This window comes from Aulonocara stuartgranti, assembly GCF_965226115.1.
Source record: "Aulonocara stuartgranti genome assembly, chromosome: 18".
NCBI lineage: Eukaryota > Metazoa > Chordata > Actinopteri > Cichliformes > Cichlidae > Aulonocara > Aulonocara stuartgranti.
Window position 1 is genome coordinate 20,724,949 of NC_138954.1, and position 19,110 is coordinate 20,744,058.

The window sequence follows — 19,110 nt, forward strand, 5'->3', positions numbered from 1 at the left end:
GTCACTCTTCCTGAAAAATTAATTCACAAATTATGGGTAAGTTGTTACAATTGTATTAACAAGTGTTCAAATGACACCTGATAATATTTCTAATTTCAGTGCTCTTTATTGATGCCATTTTAGTACTGTTTTGATGTGTTGTCTCACTTGTGTGTTATTCTGTTCTCTGAAAATGGGTCTGTAATTGTTATAAGTGGCTACATTCAACTGGGATGGATGATCGCTTCATGAATTATTCCCTTTATATTGCTTGTACCGCGCATATTACATGCCATATTTTTGGACATTTTCTATTCTTACCTCTATCACCGTGGTGCACATGGGCTTATTATGTATATTTTTTCTTAACCGAAAAAGTAGCAAAGTCATTCATCTTATAATATATGGAAGATCTAGTCCATTTACAATGTGTAAAAGATGAGGGGCAGAGTTCATGGTAAAAGATGGCTGTCCTGGTGTGTGTTGTGTAACTAACGGCTGTAGAGATGAGTGGTCCTGTGATGAATGGTGCCGTCATGCGCAGCTATAATCACGCCTACGCATGGCTTCCTGCATAATTGATTTTTAATCCCCTAATAGAAAGTAAATCACACGAGCAAAGCCTGCTTTAGAGCTGCCCTGGAAAGAAAAACGAATAATAGCAAAGAGCGAGATAGGGAGGACAAGACGGAGAGGAGAAAGATTTGGGGTGCAGGATGAGATGAAAATGAATGGTAAATGTATAAGTGTGTGAGATAGAATTAAATATCTAAGTTGTTGCATTACAGGCAAAATAACTAAAAAAAAAAGGCTCTATATTGCGCGGCTGCATTACTAAACTAGCTTTACATGATTTCATTGCAGCTGAATTTATTATTCCCTGTGATTCTCAGCCAAGATGATATTGTTTGGAAAGAGTAATGAGATATAGATTGACCTGTCAGCTGATACACGGGCAGATTGCATCTGTCATCTAAAATAAACATGGCTGACATAGGCTGGACAGTACACTGCCAAGAAACTGTCATTTGCACAGTGAAAACAAGAACAGAAATAAACTTTGTTCTGTACACAAGGTGGGCCGAAGGGGATTCTCCTAGAGCTGCGGTTTAGCTAAATATTTGCAAATTGTTCGCGCCACACGAGCATTTTAACAAACACGTTCTACTTTATACTTCTCTGGTATTTACAGCTCCTGTTGAGATGTTTCGTCATTCATTTCACTGGAGAATAGAGCAAATGTTTTACTGCAGAGCTTCAGATATGGAGATGAGCTGGAATTGATTTTATGGACTGACCCCTTGGAATGCAGATTTACATCCAACTCGCTTATTTACGGCTGCTCCTCAGGCAGTCAAAAAGCTGATGAGTTAAATTGACCAGTTGCGACTGTGTAAGCATAGAGTTTAGGGTAGAGGGCACAATGAAGGGCAGACGAATGTAAAAACAGGAAGTCTGTCTGGACACAGCTCTGATAATTGTCAGCATGCACTCTGACTCCTGAAAGAAAAAGCGAGTGGGAAGTGGAGCCAAGGACTTGCTGTCACCAAATGTGCCAGCCACCAAGACTGAAGAAGATGGAGGAGAAGGGAGGAGAGAAAGACAGGGAGGAAAAGGGAGCGAGCAGAGGAGATAAGAATTCACTACAACAGGTGTCTCTCTGTCTCTCTGACTGATGAGATTAGGGCAGCCATATAATTGCCTCCAAAAAGGTGAGGAATTATATATTTAATTTTGTGTGCAATATACATGTACATGTTTTATTTGCTTAACATATGTTCTTCATATATACATATATATATTATACTCTTGCAGAAATGTTTATTATTATTGAACGCATACAAAAACTGTAAAATCACCCAACAGGCTAAATGTTATATATTTATATTACATTTATGTTATAGATATGTTATATATGTTTTGTAGTCTCTAAACACCATTGACACGGTCATGTTACACAGTCACTCAACACTTTCACTCCCTATGTGTTTATACACCACTCTGTATTTAATCATTAGTTATTATTAATCTCTGGCTCTCTTCCGTGGTGCGTCTTTGTCCTGTCGTGCTCTCCTCACTCCCAACAGCGGATGGCCGCCCTGAGATGGTTCTGCTGGAGGTTTCTTCCTGTTAAACTGGAGTTTTTCCTTCCCACTGTGGCCAAAGTGCTTGCTCTTAGGGGGTCAACTTATTGTTAAGGTTTCCTCTGCTTTCTCTGTATTATTGCCAGGTCTTTGCCTTATAATGTAAAGCATATCAAGGCAACTGTTGTGAATTGGTCCTATATGAATGAAACTGAGCTGAACTGAATATTAGCGTGGTTATTTGTTGTTATTGTTGTTTTTTGTTTGTTTTTGTTTTTCTTTAAACTGAACTTTGGCTTCCTCCCACAATCCAAAAACATGCGTGGGTTAGGTTAATTGGTGTTTTTAAATTGGATCTAGGTGTCAGTGTAACACTTGCTGGTTGTTTGTCTCTCTCTGTTAGCACTCTCTCTCTCTCTTTGTTAGCGCTTGCCCCCTGACAAGAACCCTGAAATGGATAAGCTGAAGAAGATGGATGGATGGAATTCACTCACCTAAACTGGAGCACAGACTTATTGAATAGATGTTTGTGCAGCTAAGTGCACAATAGATAATCAAAATCCTCTTAAAGGTCACCAAGAAAGTCAAGAAGTCCAGATCAGTGGACAACTTGGATTTCTTGGAATTAGCAGGGATGAGGAAACAGTTATATCTAAGAGCATGGACAGCTGTCATTCAAAGTGACCATACCCCTGATAAGGCATTTAACAATATACCTGCACCATCCAGTTGTTGTGAATGTGAAAACTGGAAATTCAGTGGTTTTTTTTTACAAAGCTGTAAACATTTTTGTTTGTTTGTTGGTCGTTTTCAGTTATTCAGTGTAGCAAGACCGCAAGTGGCCATTCAAGAATTTGCAGTATTTGGTACCCACATATTGGCTTCAGTTTTTAGTTCCAAATAAAGAGGTTTTTAGAAAAAGAGAAACCTGTTGCTGGGAACTATAAAATTCAAGCCAAACAACCTCTATGAAATATATAGCTCATCAAAATCACAGGTGCGAGTCCCAGGAAATTGTCCAGGCTCATTGCAACACCTCCTCCATCCAAGAAGTAAAAGAAGTTTGAAGTGATCAACAATTCTTCATGGAACTTTGTAAACTACTTTAAATGGCTTTAAATTACAGACTATAGGGGGCTTTATAATAGATGTACATGCTGTGCAATCTTACGCACAGAGTTTTGACGATTTGTTTTTATTATGTTCACTTTCCCCTCCACCACACAACTACTTTAAAGAGCTTCACTCTCTTTTTTTAAACATTTATTAAAGTTAATGAATACCTCATCATATTTACCAATCTGCCCTATGTCCTTCATGTTACTCTGTTTCCGTGGGAACAGCTGCTTCCAATTCATTTTTTCAGTAAAATCTGTATATCAGTCACATATGAATTTACAGATGAAAAGTATAATTTATGATCTGACAAATGTTTACAAGGAAACTGTGATGCTGATAAGCTCTGAAAGCTGCTGTAGGAGTAGTTCAAAATTAACAGAAATTCCACAGGCTGCATCAAACAAAAATGTAAATGCCATTAAGAGGCAGAGCTTACTTTATGTTTGGGAAAGCTAAGGAGATTTCCATCTCTCTAATGTGGGTTTAACACTGAAGACGACGCTATGTATTTAACTGTTCATAGTCCTCCAAACCAAACCGCTTTTGAAACAGCAGTGATGGACTCAGTCGGTGAATCAATTTTAACTACATGTGTATAATTGCCCCCTGTACAGTGTTTTCTTCAAGTATAACAACTGAAGATGAAGTCTGAGCCCAAAGAGACTGAAAAACACTTTGATTTTAAACCATTAAGCATTCAAAGGAGGTTTACAAACAATACTTGTATTTTCTTTGTTAGGAACAATAACTCACACTTATGAGCTGTTCAAAACAAATACATAAAGAGTTCAAATAGACAGACTATTAACCAACATAGAGCCTTATTTTAACCTAGTTTCTGTTACATCTGAACCCAAAGTATACCAGGGAACACTGATGTTAGTATAGTGCATTTCTAAAACTACGGCATGCATTGACATTCTCCTGGTCCATAGAATTTCATGTCTGATGATCTGCTGCTACCACTTACAATGCAGTTAGATGGAAAATTTTCCCCAGGACTAACACATTTCACATCCCCACATCTTCCTCTACCACTGCTCTCTACATTTGGTTTGGTTGAGTTGAATGTCTGATTAAGCACTTTTTAAAGCCTTTTCCACATATAAAGCAATTTGCTTTTTTGGCATGGCCTTATAGCTCATGATTGGTTGCTACTTACATCATAAGCCACCTAACAGTATCCTTAGTCCGACACTGCCAGTCGTTTCAAATTGTCTCACATCTGAGATCAGATTAAACTGGGACCCACCCACTTTGACTGATTAAAGCTTATTTCTTTTTATCAAGTCATCAAATCTTAAAAGCTTGTTCTTGTTAATTTTGCAGTGCTTACATACCAACTAACACAGATAAGAGTCTGGTCAGATATCCATATGCTGTCAGCATCAAAAACATTCAAATTTAACTGGTGAACTGAAATGACAAGACAATTTTCAACCATATTTAATTTTTATTAGGATACATTTTTACCCTCAGATCTTTACAAATGATCATTTAATCAGAAGTAATAAAACATAAATAAGCCATATAGTTAGTTCAGACTTTTTTAAACAATAAATTAACAAAACAAAGTAGTCATAAATGTGTGTTTAGGTTTTCCTGAGTTCTTTGAAATCTTGAATCATACCCAGAAGAAACCCTCTGGGGTTCCAGACTTCCTTTCAGAAAGCCAGACAACCCTGTTTCTTTGCCGGAGAGACAGATGCATCACAGAAGTTCACATAAGGTGTCCCTTACTGTTTGTGCTATGACCCATTTGATAATTAGCATGCAAGGTTCCCTTTAAAAGTTTGCCCCCTGAAACACCATTGAAACTCCTATGTTGACCAGAAACACAGCCCCTTTCTGCCCACATGCTGTTATGACCCAGTCCAACAGGCCTTTGTAACCTTGAATGAATCCTTTTACTGTCAGACCCAACACTGCAACCTTTAGTATGTCTCGAGGTCTATTTTTGCACACTCTCGTCTTGATGATTGGATTATTACCCAAATTTTAAGTATATCACCTGAATTGGCAGCTACTTTTAGGTCACATGCATTTTAACATTAGCATAATGTTTTGCATGATCTCTTTTTGTGTCTTTAGATTAGATTCGATTAGATAAAAACTTTATTAATCCCTCAGGTGGGTTCCTCCTGGAAATTCTGTTTGTTGTTGTTCTGTTTTAACTTTCCATCATTTCAGTCGTCCTGCCATTGCTGTTAGTGTTTATGTTTGGTTGTGTTTATTTGTCTGTCTCATAGCTAGACGTTAAATCATGATGAACTAGTAACAGCAAAAAATATCCAAATATCTGTTTCATCTATGTATTTGTGTAGTCTAAAACTTTAATTATGTGTTTGCTTATGAGTCCCAAATCCACACTATTAAAGGGTTAGCAACTTTTACTGTAGTTTGGGGGACATTTAATTGAAAATTAGTACAGTATATGTAGGCATTCTGTAAACACATGATCATATCATAATGTGACTTTTGGTGAATTTAGCCTAAAATTGTATACGTATATACATATTTTTACCATTTTCCAATATCCCAGTATGTTTGTGAAACTTACTGCTGCATAAATCTTGATAGATCAGGTTCACTGTGCAGGAAGAACAGGAGCCTCAGATGTCTTAAGACTTAAGACAGCAACTTTAATAGTAAGAAAAACAAAGATGACCTCAAAAGCTCGAATAGTGTCACCCCTTTAAAAATGAAATGCAAGAAGATCCAGACTGCAGAAACAGGCTTGAAGCAAATAAAAAGCAGATATTTTTCTAAATCAGAAAATAAGGAAACAGTGTTCACAAACACAAAAGTCAATACCAGGGAACACACTAGGAACTAACTGGGCTGGAACACAACATGGCTCATGCAGACAGAGACAATAAAAACAGAAAAAGGAATGAGAGAAGTGAAACACCTGGGAAGCAACAGACAGCTGAAACTAATCAGGATGACAAGACAAACTAAAAGTGAGACACAAACACAAAATAAACCCTGACACACTAAATCTTAAAACATGAATGATACAAAGTTGAGGCTACAAAAATAACAAGAGACTAAACGATATACACAACATAAACATACATATATAAACACATAAGATTAACATAAAAACAAAATAACCCTTAAGTAGAATACTAATGGAAATAAACAGGAACTGAAACAAAGAAATAAAGACTCAAGATACTAAAAAACATAATTATTAAATAAACAGCAGACAAACTAAGAACCAAATAGAACATAAAATTACAAACACGAATTCAAAGTCAAAGAAAACTCAAATTTTTGGATCCATGACCTACGACCATGACAGTTTACAGTTTGTTTTAATGAGAGCAGGTTCTGAAGGTTTGTGATCTAACATTTGTAGTTATATGGATATTATGTACAATTTGACCCTCTATACCAGGGGTGCCCAATCCCGGTCCTCGAGAGCTACTATCCTGCAGCTTTTAGATGCATCCCTACTCCAACACAGCTGAATCAAATGGTTTGATCTCTTCAGCATGCCATCATGTTTGGCAAAGGCCTGATAACAAGCTATTCATTTGATTCAGGTGTGTGGGAACAAGGATGCATCTAAAAGCTGCAGGACGGTAGCTCTCGAGGACTGGGATTGGGCACCCCTGCTCTATACAGATCCATCCAAGTAAGGCTATCAACTGGTGTTGGCCAGAGGGGCCGATGGCGCGATATGGCAGCCTCGCTTCTGTCAGTCTGCCCCAGGGCAACTGTGGCTACAACCGTAGCTTGCCTCCACCAGTGTGTGAATGTGAGAGTGAATGAATAGTGGTATTGTAAAGCGCTTTGGGTGCCTTGAAAAGCGCTATATAAATCCAATCCATTATTATTATTATTATCACACCTCCTGTAGCCAGATTCATTCATTATAGTGAAAGTTTATTGTTGTTAACTATTGATTACTGTGTAAATTAGTATCAAAACCTAGCAGGAGTATGAAATGTTGCTGTTTAAGAAGAAGCAATAAATAAAGTAAGATAGATATTTTTAAGTGTTCTTTGAACATATAATCTATTCTTTGCTAACAGCAATTAGCTTCTATAATTAAATAAGATTGTTAAATATTTATTTTCTTACATAATAACTGCAATTGTATAATGCCTGATTATCACAGCAAGTGCCCGTTCTCACTTAGTCATACATATACACATATACTCATTATATATGTGTGTGTGTGTGTGTGTGTGTGTGTGTGTGTGTGTGTGTGTGTGTGTGTGTGTGTGTGTAGAGAGAGCGAGAGAGAGAGAGAGAGAGAGATTAGCTTTTGGAAATAAAATAACCCCTTTGAATCTCAGAATTAGCTAAACTTTGGGGGTCTTTTTTGGTTTGTTTGTTTTTCTTTCTTACAAAATAACTTGTATTTAAGTTTATTTAAAATGTCATCCAAAATTTTACTTTAATGCCTTGAAGTTTATACATTCATACCTTCTTTTTGTTTAAAACTTTTCAGAACTTTTATTCAAAACAATTTTTTTATGTGACTAACTTTGAGAATCAATATCAGAACTCTACCAGTTTAATGTCTGATGGAGAGTAACTGAAATAAACATTGGGTGCTTGGATATTTAGCCTGTTTTTTTTAGATAATTCACTGGAGGCAACTTTAAAAAGTGCATTTTGGGGAAACTTTCAGGGTTCATATCAGAATGTAGGATAGATGCCCTTTTTTACGCCTTCTATCACGTACATATTGATACCATGCTCTCGTTGATACCAGGCTCATCTTCTTCATATGTTAAAATGTTCATATATGAAGGCAAAAGTCTGCATGCTTAATTGTCTCAGATTTGTCTGATTTTATAGGGATTACCCTTTTGGGTCTTCTATGTCTGTTTGCATAATGCCTTAGATTGTGTGCAGTGTATTTAGGAACGGTGAAGCTCCAAACTATGGACTGATTTGATACCTATGAAAAACAGAAATTTCTTTCAGCTGCACACTTCCTCTGAGTAAGGTTAGGGTAAGTTGGTTGAAAAGGCTGCCTAATGCCAACTTTAAATGTTTTAAATCAAGCATCATAAAAACCAAACTGTCACCATCTTACATGGTCATTATATTTTCACCTGCAGATAGCCATATAAGATGGTGTTGTTATTTTACTACATTGAAAATAGATGGAGATAGAAATAAAATGTACAATTTCTGTAGAAGCCTGTGAGACACTTCATTGCTGTGTTTCTTCACTACAAAGTCTGTTCTTTCACGGTGAAAGGGACACCTTCTGTGCATCAATAAGCTACACTGAGATAGGGCAGCCTGAGAATTGTGAAGGGAAATCTGATTACTGGCCACCTGCCGTTTTCCACATAATCTGGTTCTTTTCTGTGGATAAAGGAGTGAATACCTTTGTTAACAATTTCAGTTCACAGGGCACCAGTGAAAGGTAGAGCCATCCTTACATGAAAGCTTTGTATTAAAACTGACATAAACCCAATGGTACGAAGCTCAAGTGGGTCCCTCCCACTGACTGCTGAGGCTGGTTAGTCATGCATGCTAGGGGAATGGAACAGAATGCAATCACCTTCTTTTTTTTATGAAGCTGTCAAGCCAATCACAAGCCTATGCTGGCCACAGCAGCTGAGGCTGTATGGAGAGGCACTAAGGCAGCTCTTGAGCCCTGAAGGTCTGATCACTTTGCCTATAAATTTAGCATGCATGATATTATGCATATGGGAAGAACCTGCTCTGGGAGATGTGTGTGTATATGCATAATGTACTCTGTTGTAAAAAAGCATGCCTACGTAGTTTGAGTGAACCAAATTGTAAAGACTGTCTTTGTGGTTTAAACACAAATGTGATGCCAGAGTACTACATAAAAAAATCACTATAGAAAATGCACGGTATTATCAAAGGTATCATCAGTCTAGTTACTGAAAATGACCTAGGGATTGGCTCTCACAGGAAAACACAGAAATTGTACATTTTACTGAAATCATTGCACAAAGACTGGAGGAGGGTTATGTTAGACTGGAAACATGAGAGGGAGGGCATGATAACGTATATGAGCGGGCATTACTAACCTGCATGCAGAAGCACAGCCATCAGTAATAAAGACCTCATGGCTCAACGTACCAGAGATCAGATAATGAAGCTATAATGAGATATTACGAGAAAAGTACTGAACTGAACATACATTACGATTAGATTCAGTGTTGTTAATATGCCTGGGGATCCTCTGGGTTTAACCTGTTATAGAAAAACAATGAGGAGGGCTGCATGTAATAATACACAGTAGATATTCAAAAGACATTTTAGTGACGTGTGCATGAAAGTGCAGTTTTTCAGGGAAAAAGTCCAAAGCTAGTTTCTAACATCCATTATTAGCCCTGAGAAAATTGTTCTGGTGTTTTCTGTCATCTTGATGTTTTGAAGCTGTTGGTGATGAGAAGGTGCAGGTCGGTGAAATTAACACAACAACTTTTCAATTGCAAGTCATTAGCCACTTAGCATGCAGTGGATAGTCCTCATTTCTGAAGCAAAGTATGACCGCGATTTAAAAAAAAATAAAACATTTATTCAATATGACACCAAATGACTGACTGAGACCATAGGGTCTGCAGGAAAGTGTTAACAGAGGTCAAATCAGAGAGCTGTTTTCCCATAGACTTCTATGTGACTGCAAACCCACAGGTATCGCCTCCTGGTGGCCCTCAGATATACTGCAAGTCTGAAGCCCTTCCACATTAACTGCACTTTTCACATCCAGAAGTTATACCCATCTTTCATACTGTCCATGACTTTGAGGAAACTAACTAAACTAACTTCTAAACTATAAGTCTTGATTCTTTTATCGAGACTTTTCTAACAAATTCGTATGTTTAAATGCATGAACCACAATTGATGTCAAAAACATGAGAGACACCTGTTCATTATTTCATTTATCCTAGTAATGTCAAAAAAGATGCTTGGCTGGTTTCGAATGTGGAGATTGTAACAAATTGACTATTTTATTTTGAAGACAAAAAATAAATGCATTCATGTGCTTTATTGGAATGGATACAGCTGTAGTTAGTCATTAAGAAAGACTGGAGCTGTTGTTATATGACATGCCTTTATGCTTTTAGTCAGTGCAAAAAGTCAGTGTGTGTTTCTATAGATGCATGCGGATGACAATACCAAGGCTCTTTCAAACAGAGCACTGGCTGATCTGAATATCAAAGCATGGTGCTTTTCAAATGTATGCAGCGCGTGTTTTTTCCCAGTGTAGCTCTGACCCTGCAGTAGAAGCCTTCTGTTAGGATTCACAACCTCATCGCAGAATTCAAGCTGATGCTGCCCATGGGGACCGATATCAAAGACTTTAGTTTCTATTACCAGATTTTATGTTTGTGCCGTCTTTCTTACCCTCTGAGCTCAGGATTAGCATTTGACTGAAGAAAATAGCCCGACAGTCTGTCACAACTTGCTCTGAAACAACAAATATTTTCCAAATGCAAAGGTTATAATTGTGTAATTACTAGTCTTTTACATGCTGTTTGATGTCAGCATATTCCCTTGATGGGAGCTGAGCAACCAGCTGAGGATTGGACACAATCCACAAAAGAGATCTAGCTGTAACTTCTTGCAACAAAAAAAAAAAAAAAAGTTTCACAATAATGAGCAGTGTGCACTCAAAGTATATACACTTAAAAATGGTGTATAAATACTGGACATGGCATGTAGTTCATAAAAGTATCAGATACTTTCATGAACTACATGCCATGTCCACCATTTTTAAGTGTTTCGACAATTTTAATTGTATATTGATCTAATTTTCCATGTAATGTTCAGTATACTGTAATAGTACTTACCCTGTAGAATATCATTCATATTTAGCATGAAGGTTAACCACTTTAACAGGAAGTTAAAGAATAAAGTACACAAATAATCTGTATTCTGTAGCTGTATATATATATAACACCCAGCACGCCCCTGCGGGCGGTTTATCCTTCAAGCTCGGGTCCTCTACCAGAGGCCTGGGAGCTTGAGGGTCCTGCGCAGTATCTTAGCTGTTCCCAGGACTGCGCTCTTCTGGACAGAGATCTCCGATGTTGTTCCCGGGATCTGCTGAAGCCACTCGCCTAGCTTGGGAGTCACCGCACCTAGTGCTCCGATTACCACGGGGACCACCGTTACCTTCACCCTCCACATCCTCTCGAGCTCTTCTCTGAGCCCTTGGTATTTCTCCAGCTTCTCGTGTTCCTTCTTCCTGATATTGCTGTCATTCGGAACCGCTACATCGATCACTACGGCCGTCTGCTTCTGTTTGTCTACCACCACTATGTCCGGTTGGTTAGCCACCACCATTTTGTCCGTCTGTATCTGGAAGTCCCACAGGATCTTAGCTCGGTCATTCTCCACCACCCTTGGGGGCATCTCCCATTTTGACCTCGGGACTTCCAGGTTATACTCGGCACAGATGTTCCTGTACACTATGCCGGCCACTTGGTTATGGCGTTCCATGTATGCCTTGCCTGCTAACATCTTGCACCCTGCTGTTATGTGCTGGATTGTCTCTGGGGCATCTTTACACAGCCTGCACCTGGGGTCTTGCCTGGTGTGATAGACCACAGCCTCTATGGATCTTGTGCTCAGAGCTTGTTCTTGTGCTGCCATGATTAGTGCCTCTGTGCTGTCTTTCAGTCCAGCTTTGTCCAGCCACTGGTAGGATTTCTGGATATCAGCCACCTCCTCTATCTGCCGGTGGTACATACCGTGAAGGGGCCTGTCCTTCCATGATGGTTCCTCGTCTCCCTCCTATTTCTTGGGTTTCTGCTGCCTGAGGTATTCACTGAGCACTCAGTCAGTTGGGGCCATCTTCCCAATGTATTCTTGGATGTTCGTTGTCTCATCCTGGACTGTGGTGCTGACACTCACCAGTCCCTGGCCCCCTTCCTTCTGCTTAGCGTACAGCCTCAGGGTGCTGGACCTGGGGTGAAACCCTCCATGCATGGTAAGGAGCTTTCTTGTCTTTATGTCAGTGGCTTCTATCTCCTCCTTTGGCCAGCCTATTACCCCAGCAGGTACCTGATCACGGGCAGGGCGTACGTGTTGATGGCCCGGATCTTGTTCTTACCATTCAGCTGACTCCTCAGGACTTGCCTGACCCTCTGCAGGTAATTGGTGGTTGCAGCTTTTCTAGCGGCCTCTTCATGGTTCCCATTCGCCTGCGGGATCCCCAGGTACTTGTAACTGTCCTCTATGTCTGCAATGTTGCCTTCTGGTAGTTCAATCCCCTCAGTTCTGACTAACTTCCCTCCCTTTGTTACCATCCGACTACACTTCTCCAGTGTAGTCGGAAATATATATATATATATATATATATATATATATATATATATATATATATAGGCCAACTCCAAGCCCATAGCACAAGTCACCATCAAGTGCGGGATCTACCAAGGAGATGCTCTGTCCCCACTGCTGTTCTGCATAGGCCTGAACCCCCTCAGTGATATCATTAACAAGACTGGCTACGGATACCGACTACGGAACGGAGCAGTTGTCAGCCACCTCCTGTACATGGATGACATCAAGCTGTATGCCAAGAGTGAACGAGACATCGATTCACTAATCCACACTACCAGGCTATACAGCAATGACATTGGAATGTCGTTCGGACTGGAGAAGTGTAGCCGGATGGTAACAAAGAGAGGGAAGGTAGTCAGAACTGAGGGGATTGAACTACCAGAAGGCAACATTGCAGACATAGAGGACAGTTACAAGTACTTGGGGATCCCGCAGGCGAATGGGAACCATGAAGAGGCCGCTAGAAAAGCTGCAACCACCAAGTACCTGCAGAGGGTCAGGCAAGTCCTGAGGAGTCAGCTGAATGGTAAGAACAAGATCCGGGCCATCAACACGTACGCCCTACCCGTGATCAGGTACCCTGCTGGGGTAATAGGCTGGCCAAAGGAGGAGATAGAAGCCACTGACATAAAGACAAGAAAGCTCCTTACCATGCATGGAGGGTTTCACCCCAAGTCCAGCACCCTGAGGCTGTACGCTAAGCGGAAGGAAGGGGGCCGGGGACTGGTGAGTGTCAGCACCACAGTCCAGGATGAGACAACGAACATCCAAGAATACATTGGGAAGATGGCCCCAACTGACCGAGTGCTCAGTGAATACCTCAGGCAGCAGAAACCCAAGAAAGAGGAGGGAGACGAGGAACCATCATGGAAGGACAGGCCCCTGCACGGTATGTACCACCGGCAGATAGAGGAGGTGGCTGATATCCAGAAATCCTACCAGTGGCTGGACAAAGCTGGACTGAAAGACAGCACAGAGGCACTAATCATGGCAGCACAAGAACAAGCTCTGAGCACAAGATCCATAGAGGCTGGGGTCTATCACACCAGGCAAGACCCCAGGTGCAGGCTGTGTAAAGATGCCCCAGAGACAATCCAGCACATAACAGCAGGGTGCAAGATGCTAGCAGGCAAGGCATACATGGAACGCCATAACCAAGTGGCCGGCATAGTGTACAGGAACATCTGTGCCGAGTATAACCTGGAAGTCCCGAGGTCAAAATGGGAGATGCCCCCAAGGGTGGTGGAGAATGACCGAGCTAAGATCCTGTGGGACTTCCAGATACAGACGGACAAAATGGTGGTGGCTAACCAACCGGACATAGTGGTGGTAGACAAACAGAAGAAGACGGCCGTAGTGATGGATGTAGCGGTTCCGAATGACAGCAATATCAGGAAGAAGGAACACGAGAAGCTGGAGAAATACCAAGGGTGGTAATCGGAGCACTAGGTGCGGTGACTCCCAAGCTAGGCGAGTGGCTCCAGCAGATCCTGGGAATAACATCGGAGAACTCTGTCCAGAAGAGCGCAGTCCTGGGAACAGCTAAGATACTGCGCAGGACCCTCAAGCTCCCAGGCCTCTGGTAGAGGACCCGAGCTTGAAGGATAAACCGCCCGCAGGGGCGTGCTGGGTGTTTATATATATATATATATATATATATATATATATATATATATATATATATATATATATATATTTAGTATGCATTTTTTTAAATGTACCTGTATCCACAGAATATATATATATTATTCCATAGAACCTGGCGCAGTACCGGAGATATATTTTCTAGATATTGCCATCAGAAGCTGCATTTCCAGGAGTTTTATATACAAGTAGTCATCAAAATATCTTATTTTAAATATTTTATCAGTGTCATGTAGAAGTTAGGTCCCTTTCAGTGAAAGCCATTGCTTGTATTTTGAATTTAAATGCACAGCACACTTCAGATGGCGACTAAAATTTGAAGGAATGATTAGTCTCTGTCCCCACAGAGTTGCACAACATTACGATGCAAGTCTGTTCGTCTCTTACTCATCCAAAAGTATTTGGCCTTAGTCAGCGTGTGACTACCTTCCCTCTGTGGCTCTCCCTGTTATTCTCCTGATAACAGTTTGCAAAACTCTTCACTTGGAACTCTGCTGGCACACATCTACAGCTAAGCTATTTTTTAACATCCAGGACTTCATTTTCATTGGAATTTTTTTTGTTGTTTTGTTGTTTTGTTTATTCCTCAAATGTCGCAATATTATTATTTTCTTTTTTGCTTACATAAAAAATAGTTACATATGTTCACTTGCACAGTAAATTTTGACTGTAATTAGTTAAGTGTACTTTGCTAGGAAGAACATGTGTTTTTTAGTAGTTTTTGTTAAATTATTGTTAATTGAACAGTGAAAAATAACAGTTTACTTCACCAGGACGACAAAGTAATGGACTAAACTCTACCTACAGTAGTCTTCCAATAGGAAGGTGAGCATGGCAGAAGCCCACTTCAAGTCTTATGTTTGTTTTATGATGCCGTGGTGGTGTCCATTTGCACGGGTATTCATAGCCTATAGAGACTGGTTTTCCAACTATGCAACAGTACCTAGGTCAAATGCTGACTGGGTGACAAGTTGCTCTCTATAGTCTCCCACTGGACTGCTAACAGAAAACCATGTTGAGGCCATAAACTATTCCATGCATTCTCATGGAAGAACATTGGCCCACTTTCTGTGTTGGATCCTGATTAAAGACGAAGTTATGGTTCGGCGGTGCTGGGGAGTTGGCTGTCTGTTGAGAGTCAGAGTATTTGACCTTAATATTTGAATCTTGAATATCATAGAATATCTGAAGTTGTCTCTTCATTATGATACACAGCTTGTAAACCTGGACAAAGTTGTAGTCTTGTAAAATTTGGAAAGGATAAGTTGTAGTCATTATGTTCTTTGTTTGACCACAGTACAACAAGCTATAAGTATCTAAAACTCCTAAGTCCTGTGAACTCGAAGTTGCTAAGTCACTAAGTCACTAAGTCAAGAGTGCATCTGGCTTAAAGGACCAAGTATGCATATATGCTTTATATTTTGTTACTTAAACTTGAGTAAATTACACAAAAAAATCCATTGCTAGTGAATCATATATTTCTTATTCCAGTTTACTTATTTTTTTCATGCATTGCATTTACAAATGATAGTTTACAGTGTGCAGTCCTGCCCAAAACTTGTCCCAGTGGCACATTTCGTGACTTCAGTGTTTATTTAGTTCAGATTTTTTTTACATATTTGTATGATCTAAGCATTTCACAAGTTTCAAATAATTTCATTGCCAAATAAATCCAAGTGTATTTATACATTCTGGGCATGACTGTAAATGTTATGATACAACAGATCATCGGCTATTACAGAAAAGGCAGGTATATGTGGAGATTTTCATGTTTTTTTTCTTAATGTATTTTTAATTAACTTTTTTTTTTTTTAAAAAGGCTTAATTTTCTCTGACTGACACCACCTGTTTTTCATCTTGAGCCCCACTGTTTTCTCATTATATTTACATTTATAATATCTGATGATTTAGCAGCTTATCTTCATCATCTACCTCTGGAGCCCTTCCACTTTGACACTGGTACACAGATGCATTTGGTGCATTATTTGATCGTCACAAACCAGTGAATCCCTCTTTTTTATTGTAGTGTGTGTGTATGGAATTTGATTTACCCTGGGAGAGGCAGTAGAACACATGCTATCCATCATCTTAGCGGATCTCAATGAAACACAAAGTTGTCACAATCGTTTTACTACATTATGCTTGTACTGTTTGACTTTATATATTCATATTAATGTTTTTGCTTCTACAGAGATTCACTGAACACTCATGCATGGATATGAGCTGTACTTAAAGGTTATTTTAGAAAACAGAAAAGCTAACAGGGTCATTTTAAACTTGCATTTATATCTCGCATGTAAGGAGGTTTCCTGTACTTGTCACTGAAAAATGACAAGAATAGCCTTGCTGATCAAATACAGTTCCATTAAAAGCCATAAGTACCTTTAAATGTCTGCAGCATTCACAGGTCTGACCATTAAAATTGTTTAGCATCTGTGTAAGTGATAAGGTAGAACCCCTTTCACTGGCATTATTAGCTCACTGATTTTGACATTTTTACTGTATCTTCCAGTGAGCTGCAAAACTGAACTTTCGAATTTTGACAGTGTCTCATTAACTACTCTGCAAGCTGGGTTGGACATGTCAGCACTTTGATTACCAGGCTTCTCACGCACATCATTTACCCCTCATATTTTAGTCTGAATTACCTGGCTGATGGGACTAATGAAATGTGGCTTATGGAAGAGGTAGGAGAAAAAAAATTCCATGGTTGGAATAACAACTGACGTCTTTTCATTTCTAGATTCCATTAACAACGACCTCCACCCAGTTTGAGGTTAGTGGGAGAAGGAAGTGTGGGGCAAGAAGAGAGAACACTGTTTCACTTCTCACTGTCCATTAAATGAATCTTTACATATTGCCAACACATTTGCTGAGTTTCTAGCTAAAGGTGAACGTCTCATGTTCATAACTGCCCCTCTGGCCATTACACAGAAAAAACCACCCAATGAAAGAACTTTAACAAAAACAAACCAGCGCGAACATTTCAATCTGTCTGGATTGTTACAATTTAAAGAAATGGATTATCTGGATTTTTTTTTTTTTAATAATCAGTAATAAAGTAAAATTCACACTCTTCAGACACTTCATTAGATACACCTTGCAGCTTAATTCATCATGTATTAGATTCAAAAAGAGCTGAAAACATCCTCTGAGATTTTGGTACATAGTGATGTGACAGCACCAAGATTTTTCAGCTGCACATCCATGATGTGAATCTCCTGTTCTACCACACCCCAAAGGTGCTCTATTGCATTGAGATTTGGTGACTGTGGAGGGGATTTGAGTACAGTGAACTCACTGACATGTTCAAATGAGTTTGAGTTTATTTAGGCTTTTTGGCAAGGTGTGTTTTCTTGTCATGAGCAGTCAGAAGAAGAATGATGGGTACACTGTGTTCATAAAAGGATCGACATGGTCAGTGACAGTGCTCAGCTAGGCCGTTACATTTAACGTGGCACAGCTGATATACCAAGGGGCAAAAAGTGTGGCAAGAAAATGTCACCTTTAGACCTCTACACCTTTATACCACCAGCACCAGCCTGAATAGTTGGTACAAGGCAAGACAGATTCATCTTACATGTTGTTTTCTCTAGATTTTCGCCCTAACCACTGTAGCTCAGCAGGGTGATCCATATGCTAAGAGCGAGTATAGGAGCCTCATGTTGAGTCTACCCCAGACCATTTCCTGCATGTCACTCCCCTCTCTTTCTCCCTGCATTCCTGTCTTCTCTCTGTACCATCCTATTAAATGAAATGAAGAGTGATCAGTGAAAGGAACGTTTTTCCAATCTTCTAATTGTCCAATTATAGTGAACCTGTGCAAATGATAGTCTCAGTTTCTTGTTGTTCACCTACAAGTGTGGCACCTGTGGTCTTCTGCTGCTGGAGCCCATCTTCTTCAAGGTTCAATGTGTTGCACACTGAGGTATGCTTTTCTGCATGCCTTGGTTGTAACAAATTATTATTTGAGTTACTGTTAAACTCATATCAGCTCACAGCAGTCTAGCTATTCACCTCTGACCTCTGACATCGTCAAAGCATTTGCATTCAGGGAACTGCTGCTCACAGGATATTTTTTCCTTTTTGAACCACTCTCTGTAAACCCTAGAGATGGTTGTGTGGGAAAATCCCAGTAGATGTGGAACACTTGTATCAGCCCATGTGGCACCAACAACCATGTCACATTCAAAACCTTTCAGTTCGCCTTTCTTCCATTCTGATGCCCAGTTTGAACTCCGTCAGGTCATCTTGACCACGTGTAGACCATGCTGTCAGTAAAGAGCAGTTGTACAGATGTAACTAACAAAGTGGCAACCGAGTACGTTTTCTTTCTTTCTTTCTCTCTTTCTTTCTTTCTTTGCTCCACTGTGTTGGAACCTTTTCCTTTTTCTGTGCTCCCATCTCTTTTAATCATCTCACTGAACTTCCTAACAGTTTTGCTGTTTTTGTTTTTCTCTACTTTCCCCCTCATACACAAACATAAATAAATATTTCCAATATATCTACAGCTCACTGTTCTTTAATTTCATTTAAAACAATCCATCCACCCGTCTCAAATCTAAGCCGAGCTGCACTTCACTTTCTTGACAGCTGTGAGCTTGATTCGTACCGGCAGCCATGTCATTGATTCCTTGGCAGAGGCACAGTTATGGCATCAATCTAGCCTGCAATATCATCACCTGAAACAAGACACCTCAGCTTTTATGATTTTCATATCCACCTCCATAAGTCTGCATTTTCACACTTTGACACACACACACACAGACTTCCGTTTGCATGTCATTCAAAGAAGTCTGAATTGAAAGGCATGTGACGAAGATGGGTGCTTTCACACGTGAATTATTGATAAGATGTTCAGTTGAACATTTTAGCTCTGGGTTATATTATCCCATGGATGACAGTTCCAAGGGTAAATTTAGAGTAGGAGCTGTACCAGGAATATATTTCACTTCTTTATCTACATTACTTTAGAACTTTG